The sequence below is a fragment of the Vespa crabro genome, chromosome 1 (assembly GCF_910589235.1).
Source record: "Vespa crabro chromosome 1, iyVesCrab1.2, whole genome shotgun sequence".
Lineage (NCBI taxonomy): Eukaryota > Metazoa > Arthropoda > Insecta > Hymenoptera > Vespidae > Vespa > Vespa crabro.
The window spans coordinates 8,845,373-8,855,843 of record NC_060955.1 but is presented as its reverse complement, the minus strand read 5'-3'; positions in this window follow the sequence as shown (position 1 = coordinate 8,855,843).

Below are 10,471 nucleotides of genomic sequence, written 5' to 3'. Positions count from 1 at the left end.
ATTTTCATTCACATTTATGTACTGTCATAAGTATGCGTATTTTATCGTTAAAATAGTCATTTATTATTATACGTTCATTAATCGTTTGAGATACTAAACTTATTCTTTCTAATTTAAGATCAATGGTTTTCGAGCAGTAAGACATGCAACTTTCTCTGCGGAAGTGTTTATAAAACTTTAATATTATTACACAAAAAAGAATTAAGATATCGATGTTTCTATATTTATTCTTATCAAATACATTTGTATACTTAATTTTTTTCCAAAAAATTGTTATTTTAAACTGTTAAAAAATTAAAAATTGTTAAATTATACTGTCTTATATTAAAAAGTGTTTGCGTGAAAAGCACTGTAGATAAACATATACGATCTCGCTGCTCATGAAACAAGAATTTCTGATAAATATTACACCATATCGAACATTTCTCTTTCCACCACTTTATTTCTCTCTCTCTGTCTCTCTTTCTCTTTCATTAATTCAGGTCACAAATGCAATTCATATTGCGTTTCAGTTTTTACCATTTCATACTTTTTATATTTTCTATATTAACTTTGTTAACATAAAAGAATATCTGAGAAAGTTGATATCAATCGAAAGTATTTTAATCATTTTCTTTTTAAAATACGAGATTAAAAAATAAAAAAATGTAATACAGATTAGAAATTAATATAAATTTTTACATAATTTTTAATAGAAATGATAAAAAAATGAAAGAAAGAATTAATCGAAATATTGAAAACAACGTTGCATCGTCGTTAATTTTGAAAGAATCTTTACAGTAGTGAAAAGTCAAGGGATTATGTTATACATACGCGTTTTATCTTTATCATTTTCACGTGTTACGCGAATATGGTGGAATGTTTAAGATAACCAACAGAAAGATTATTCACGTCGATGAAATGGTAATCATTTTCCAGCGAATAGCTGCGTATCATCAAAGACTATCTCGCAACTATTTAATTTGTAAAAATTCGCTATTATTCTTTGATATCAATTATTGTGATGATTCATCGTCTTTGATTAAAAGAAATTGAGATGCTTTTGAAGAAGAACTTATCGTATAACATCTTCTTTAGTTACTTAATATCATAAATATTTAAATCGATCACCTTTCTCGATCATTCGAATCCTTCACATTTTCATAACACAGACATATATCGAGCTACTATGAATTTCATCCTGGAGGATAACTACCATCATGTTTATAACAACCATACGAATGAGTTGGATACATACATAAATTAATAGTCGGAATCGAACATGCACGTACAGATATGTATATATACTTACTACGTACTTTCGATGATAGGAATTTCGTGATCGTATTTAATAAAATATATATTTCAGCTGATCGTTGAACTTGTGCAATAAAAAAAGAAAAATGATAATAAAATAATGTTTTTAGGAACGTTCCACAAATTTCATTTTAATCTTTATATATATAGGTATACAAAGTATATATAAAGCTGACAAAATCTAGAACATTATTCAATCTTATTTCATTATTCTATCTTATTTCATTATTCTTTTTTTATTTTATTTTACATAAGTCCAAATTCGATATGTTTAATACATTTATACATATGTATATCCATGTACGTGAATACGTGCGTACTCCTCGCATTTCTTTACGTCAGTGCAATAGGATACCAACAACGAGGTATAATACTTTTCATATTCGTCAAAAATAAAAGTTCAGTGATAGAAATTTGCGTGATACGTGAAATGTCATTTTATCTCATCCAATGCCAATTCTTTCTATTTATCCTTACCATCCTTTTCAAGAATGAAATTGATTTCTACGTATACTATCCATCCATCCATTCATCCATCCATCCATCCATCCATCCATCCATCCATCCATCCATCCATCCATCCATCCATCCATCCATCCATCCATCCATCCATCCATCCATCCATCCATCCATCCATCCATCCATCCATCCATCCATCCATCCATCCATCCATCCATCCATCCATCCATCCATCCATCCATCCATCCATCCATCCATCCATCCATCCATCCATCCATCCATCCATCCATCCATCCATCCATCCATCCATCCATCCATCCATCCATCCATCCATCCATCCATCCATTCATCCATCCATCCATCCATCCATCTATCCATCCATCCATCCATCCATCCATCCATCCATCCATCCATCCGTCCATCCGTACATCCATCCATCCATCCGTACATCCATCCATCCATCCGTCCATCCGTCCATCCGTCCATCTGTCCATCCGTCCATCCGTCCATCCTCCATCCGTGCATCCATCCATCTGTTCATGTGTGTACATATCACAATGGTTTTTCTTCGTCGTATGACGTTAATGCTTTTATAAACACAGGTATAGATTTTTAGTGGCACTCATAACAGCACTTTTGTTCGTACTTTTAAAAGAAGATAAGAAAAAGAATTTTTTTTGATTTATGTTTTTTGAGAACATGATTTCTTTCTTCCAAACATTTCTTTACTCTGTTTTCCTTTCATCATAAGATTCTAAGCAAAGTCGTAAATACGGCAAAATTGTCGAAGCAACAAAATGAGAGCATTGTGTCGAGTCAGCAAGTGCGTCAAAGAAAGAGAAAAGAAAAAGGAAGACAGAAATACGTTGGAGAATGTCATGATAGTATAGAAACAGAAAGGATGTTTTTAGGATGAATTGTCACAAACGGAATGCTAATCATACACTGTTAGATACTATACGTGATTATGTATTCAAAAGTAATGATTCCTGGAGGGGAATTGCTCAATCTTGGTTTTTGATTCAAAGACAAAATTTAAAGATTTTTTAATTCAATCAGATTAAATTTGATCCTTAATCCATTTCTCTAAAATCAAATTTTGTTTCGTGTCTACATAAAAATCGTATAATATACAAATTATAGAGTATTATTATACTTAATTATTATTATACTAAATTTATTATGTACTATGTTACTATGTTTTTAAGTATATTAAGTAATATTTAATATACTTAAATAATTATAGTATAATATAATATAAAATGTATATTTAAATACTATCCTACATTGTACAATCTTATAATAGTAATAATAAATATAAATTATAATATAATATAATAATGATATTAACATTAAATTATCTTTACAATCAGTATATTATAATTTATATTATATATATATATTATACTATAATGTAAAGAGTATATATGAGTATTTATTCTATATATAGTATATTAAATATATTGGTGAATAGGTGAAAGAATATTTAGAGGAAATATTAAGAGAACGGTTACATTTAGGAGTCTTTTAGAAGTATATGCAATCGAAATATAGAGTTGGACTGAAATAGATAAAATAGAAAAAATACAAGAAAAATATGTAAAGTAGATATTAGGATTAGATAATAATACACCTTCACATATAATCTTTTTATTAGAAGAAATGAAAATTGAAAAGATAAGAAGCAAATAGAAAAAAAATCAGAAGAAAGAACCAAAAATAAAATAATAATAGAACAATACTGGAAACGAATAAAAAAAAAGATGTATGAAGAAAATCAAGATGAGACAAAGAAAGAGAACATGTTAAAAAAGAAATGAATAGGCGATGGAAAAAGTGGAGGAAAAAAAGAAAGAAGGAGTAATATGATAGAATAATGAAAGATACAAAATTATGCATCATAGAAAAAAGCAAAGTATTTGATAACTGAATACTAAGATAAATAATAAAAACTAATTGCAAGATTTAAATGTGTTAATTAGATAAGGAGTAACAAATTCTGAAAAAGTGTCGTAGAAAACGAATATAGATTACTTACGGGAAATAAACAAAATATTTAGCTGGAGATTGCAGGACATATCAATGAGAACAAAAACGATAAATGAACTACTGAAAAATACTTCAGAAAAAGCGAAATGGATAAGAGAGATAATAATCAAAAGAAAACAATGGAAAGAAGAAAAAGAAGAAATATGAATATAATAATATATACAATATTATACATATGTAAAATTCGATAAATTTGTAATATAAGAGAAATATTGTTAAAAGAAATTGATCCCCTCATTTCAAAGGTCGAAAACCATATGAAATAAATACATATTACGATTACATATATTATATTATGTTATTATATTATTTATATTATACTATATTATATAATATAATATAAATATATAAATATATAAATTATATACAGTGTATATAATATAATAAAAATTTCAGATATGAAATAATAATTAAGTTTAAAATGAAATAAAACTTTAAAAATACGAAGATTTAAGTATATGACTTCAAAATGACATGGAGTTATAAAGGATTAAAATACGTAATACTTTAAAAGTCTTAATCACAGATCTAGTTTTATTTAAGAGCTATCAAACTTAATTGTAATCATTGCACAAGAAATTCTGATGAACTTAAAAATCTTTACCACGTAAAATGAAGTGTATGTAATCAATAGGACTAATGATATACGATTTCTTATAATCATGACGTTTGTGCCGGATGTTTATAAAATCTCTACTTTTATCACGAACTGTTTTAATGAACTTATTGAATGACGTTAGGGTCATCAGTGATTCAAATTCAATTTTTTAGATTCTATATAAAACGTTTCGAACATTTCTTTTGTGACGCTTAAAAAATTACAAGTACCTGCATTTTTTAATAAAAGTAGTCTCATATAAAAAATTTAGCAATGAATTCTCCTGTATCTTTAATCTACAAAAAGTTATAAAAAATGTTAGATGAATATATTGATTTGTCTTCAGAAAATCGATTTGATGTTAAACATTAATAACAGCTAAAAAAATCAACAATTAATATAAAAAATATTATTATATATAACAACTTACATGTAATATAAAAAATATAAAAATGAATTCTCTTTCCTTTAATTTACACAAAGTTATGAAAAAGTATTAAATAATTTATATTCAATCGGATTCGGTACTAAACATGTGTTAATAACAGTTAAAAATAATTAACATTAAACAAGGAAAATAAATTAACTTGTTTCCTCGTTCGTTTTCTCCAATTTTTTCTTATGAATCCAACGATTGAGGAAAATCATTGATTGTATTGTTCTATTACGAGTACTATAAGTAGTGAACCTATCTATTATACGCTCCTTTCTCGATCGACAACAATGTTGTTCATTTCGAACGACGTTTTGACATCGTGTCTTTTCAACGAATATTATGCTGACGTAGAAATTATTCATAATCTTTAAATCATTGACGAATACTAAAGCGTTTTTTTCAAACGAATCTTTCGGGTCAACCGAGAACATTTTGTTGCAAAAATTCACAATTACATTTAATTTTTTTATTACCCATCAATGAGGCTTCGCGTTATGATTTTATATGTTTCAGAACATCTTTCAAGACATAAGTGCATATATATATACATATATACGATATACACGCTTACAAACTTCTGAAGATGGCACGTTTCATTTTACATCAGATTTGATTTGTTTATCGGTCAGGCGGGAGTAATCCTTCGACATTTTTTTCAATGCCATGCTCCATTTTACCCCCTCCCTCTTAACTCTCTTCCATTAATACCTTGGCACAGAAAGTCCAACTTGTATTCCGATCTAATGAAATTTCAATTAGCTTTAACGAGAGCAACGTTTACATAGTGTTTCGTCTTTATCTATTTCTCGAATGAGATCATTCTAATGACTTTATAATGATCCTTTGGCATTTAGTGACACAGTTAAAGAGTTGATTCTCGCGAACACTTTTTTTTTTCTTTCTTTTTTTCGTTAAGATGAATAAATAAATTTGCCCGGGAACGAGGAAATTTTCAAAAGAACAATCACCAAAGTTTGTTCAGTCATTTTAACACGTTCGAGTACGCCAAACGATGGAATATCACCAGTCGTTTTTCTTCGTCTCTTCCACGTGTTGCGAATGTATGTTCAACCTCGCCACATATCTTTAGGAGAATTTAGATTCTCGAGGTTCGATCATCGACGTCGTCGAAAGTTCTACAATTCGAATACAAGGATGAATAATTATAATTACGTAATAAAAATAATCGTACACGATTGTTAAGAAATGTACGACAATTTTTCTTACGTGTCATCTTTTGTGTTTATATATACGTATATATGTATACAAAAATTTATATATATAAAACATACCTATGTGAGATATTTTGAGTAATCGAAATATTTCGTAGCATGTACCATGAAACGTATCATCAATCGATTCCAAGTACTTACTACAAACAAATGTACATATCGAGCGCGATGGAGCTAGTCGTTACGAATTATTGCAAAATCTCGAAGGAGGAAAGAAGTACGGCAAGGTGTGTTGATGCATTTATCTATAGTTATATGTATATATATATATATATATATATATATATATATATATATATATATATTCACATATATATATATATACATATATATATACGTGTACATGAATATACAATAGGCGGATCAGGTAAACTTTTACAATATGTAACTACAAAGCTATTAAAGATTTTTATTATTATTTTTTGTTACATAGAAAATAACATATGAAGTGACCTTTTAAATCATCATTTAAATCTTCACAATTTTGTTTTCTCTTTTTTGTTCTATCGATCGATCGATGTCGATAAAAGGACACATTAGGATAACTATGTTTAACAAAGAAATCCTATAAATTTCACAAACGTAAGAGAGTAACATCTGCAAAAATATTTGTTCTGAAACAAATCGAAAAATGTGTGGGCGTTGTAATAGCTACGTGTAACATTCAATGCAATCGCGCGGAATTTTAAATATTTAAATTATTCCGAACATTGCTTCGAAGAATGGCCAGGACTCGTCTATGAAATTAGCTATGTTACGTTCTCTTCTCTCAACAATATGTCGCAATGAACGTGAAAATTATTCCACGCTGAGAGAATTTGTATTCGTAACTTCGCTCACGTGAACGAAGCTGTCAATTCGCCTCATCAGATTTATATGTCCTTGTCCTTCCTCCTGGACAAGGCTTTGGTTTTGAATATGAAGAAAATCGATTCTCGTAACGATTTGATCGATGTTAAAATCGATATGTTGTATGATAGATAAAAAAAAGAAGAGAAAGCAAAGAAAACAAATTTAAAAAAAGAAAATTAAATGTAGTATATATATAAGGATAAGAGAAAATATTTAATTTTTCACGAAAAAAGAAAGAAAAAGAAAGAGACGGCAAGAAAAAGAAATATAGGAAGAAAAAATCGAATGAAGTTCTTGTACCAAAATTAGAGAAAATAATTTAAATACTACTTACAAAAAAGAGAAATAGAGAGAAAGAGAGAGAAAAAGAGAGAAAGAGAAAGCAAAGGACCCAATTTGGAAACAGAAAATCAACTAAAATTTCCATATGATAGTAAGAAAGCACAAATTACTTTATACGGAAAGAAAAAGAGAGAGTAAGAGGGAGAGAGAGAGAGACGTAGGACGGGATAAATAAAGTGGAACGAAAGAATGAGACACGATCTCCGAATTCGCACGGCCTCGACAAATCGCCATTTGGTTTTGTAAACTCGACTTTCGTGCGTCACTACGTGCGTATATGAACAATTTAGATTTTTCGTTCACACAACGAGAAACGTCGCGGGAGTCGTGAAAGCGCTAACGAGTCTCACACCAAACACACGTCGATTCGTTTTTAGGGATAAAAAAGAGGAAGAAAGAAAGAGAAAGAGAGATAGAGAGAGGAAATGAGACAAAATATTTCCAGAATTTTTTAAACGTTCCAACTCAGCCTCTTCTCTCATATTTATAAAGATAGTGGATAATAATTTCATTTTCTTCAAAGACAATGCTCCTCCAATTACTTACTCACAATTTTTTATTTAATTATAGAAAAACCAATAAATGAGATTATAAAATGTTTAATAGCAATGTCATGTTATATTAGGTGGACCGGAAAGTAATGTCGTTTCTGCGCATGTCGATATTTGATTGTGATTAAAAATAAAAACTTTTTAAAAATTTATTCGTTTGAATTTAATTAAGAAAGCGACATTATTTTCCGGTCCACCTAATATTTATATTCACGTATAAAAACAAAAGAAATCGGAGGTAGCGATGACGATTGTCGTTTGTAAATACATACGTATTTATGAATATTATTTGGAATGTGACGTAAGATTGTAAACGGATTTATGTTTTACGGTCGCGTAAAACCTTTTGAAGGTATCGCATTTATTTAACTGAGTCGTACGTACACATATATACATATATACACATACATATAACATTGACGTAATACTTGTGAGATCAGGTTTAGGTAGTGATTAAATTCGAATATTGAAAAATTCGCGCAAAAATATGAAAAATGAAACGAAATGAAAAAGAAAAATTACTCTTTCAAAAATATACTTAACTTCTCGGATACCCTGTTGTTGTAACAGTCTCAAGAAGTAGTAAAATATACGATGTATCGTTCGAACTCTATCTTCATTCCCTCGGCTTTTTCTCTCCGACTCTTTTTTGTGAGAGTGTCACGAATGTTCTTTTACACGTTTCTATGTTCCTTCATCCGTTTCACGTCCTCTTCCGTCTCTATCTCTCTCTTTCTCTCTCTCTCTCTCTCTCTCTCTCTCTCTCTCTCTCTCTCTCTCTCCTTGTTTTTTTTTCAGGAAAGACACTGGCGATGGGAATCGGTAACGTTCGAAATTACGTTCCAGTTTTTCTTAAGAATTACTTTTTAGGAAAAGACTTGTTGTTTTATTATATATATATATATTCTGTCTATTTCTTGAATTAAGAAATGAAAATAAATATAGCCAGAAAAGTGACGTCGATGAAAAGAGAAAAAAATGAAATGGAGAAAAGATTATGGTACGATTTCATATCGAGCTTCGATTAACCGCTTAAAACCGGCTTTTAACTTAGCTTATCTGAATTCTCGAATGCATTCTACTTTGCTATTACCTGACCGATCAACCGTTTTCCAATTTTCATTCACCATCATCATCATCAAGTAGAAAAGTTTTGAAAAAGTTTTCTTTTCGGAAAAAGGAACAACAAAAAGTGCTTGGATAGAGTAAATAGGAATATTCAAATGAAAAAGAAGAAATATGGAAAAACTGAGAAAATATTTTTTCTATTCGCTTATAACAAGAAGGACTTTTCTGTATTTTTTTAGGTTTTGTTTGAATTGAAACGAATGAATAAGACAGAAGAAAATAAGATAAAATTTGGAATGGCAAAATATCGATATTTGAATCGTTGCTTGATTCGCGGTCGAGAACTTGATCGAAAGTTCATGAAAAAAGAAGAGAAAGAGAAAGAGAGAAAGAAAGAGAGAAAGAACAACCGGTACCCAACGCTAAGAATCGCGCGGCATGGCCCCGGTATGTGCGGATACGCGAACGCGGAGGTCACCATTGACGCAAATTCATCCGACTATCACGTGACTAAGCGGTGAAACACAATACAACATCACGGGCAGACAACCACCACACACATTTACCGATCACCATCACCATCACTACCACCACTAACATGGCACCTTTCATTAAATTTATGCCTCTCTATACACATTCACGACGAAGGAAAGAGGGATTCTTGTCTTTTGCTTCTTGTGCTTCTCGCTACCTCGTTCCGATCTTACTTTATTATTGGAACTCGTGTACATAGAATAAAGAGAAAGAAAAAGAGATCGATTGAGAAATATAAATAAATGGGCCATCCACATAGTCAATGCTGATGACCAATTAAAGCCCGGTCATTTGATCAATCAGAATACCAATGCGATTCGATAAAAAACTCACATATTGTTCGATTGATAGATCTTTATTTTTTATAGCATTGCGATGAAACATGATAATCATAGTAATAAAAATGACAGGCTCAAGTGGAAAAAGAAAAGTATGCATGATGACAAGAGTGCGAGGAAAAGAAAAAAGCGAAGATCGAGATGAGAGAAAAAAAAGAAAAAGACAAATCTAAAAAATCTAGAATCATCGGATCCGATTTGAAATCAAGAAAAATCGGAGGACGATTGATATACATACATATGCCTGTATATTCCTAGACGATCAACGATAATTCAAAACAATTTGCTTTGTCACAGATTTCACCTTCGAATCGTACATATGTATATGATAATGTATTAAAAGACTTTAATATGTATTTTTTGTCTTCTTTTATTTCTTTTATTATTTTTGTTTTATAGGCATGTTTTATAGCTTATTTTATAATACAATTTCTTTTTTGTTTTATTTTATATTTTATGCGTTAAAAAATAGCCATTTGTTATTAGGAAGTTGAGTAATATTGTTATCGGGTTAAACGAATTAATAATTAAATAATAAACATTGAAAAATTGCCAGAACTGATACAATATCTAATCGTAGAATTGTAAATTGATATGTACGTAATATAATGTTATTACATAAGATAGATAAAGATGATTATTTAACGAATTTCAACTGTAACGAATTTAACGTACACATTATTTTTATATAATCGTATCATTAGAAAATAGACAAA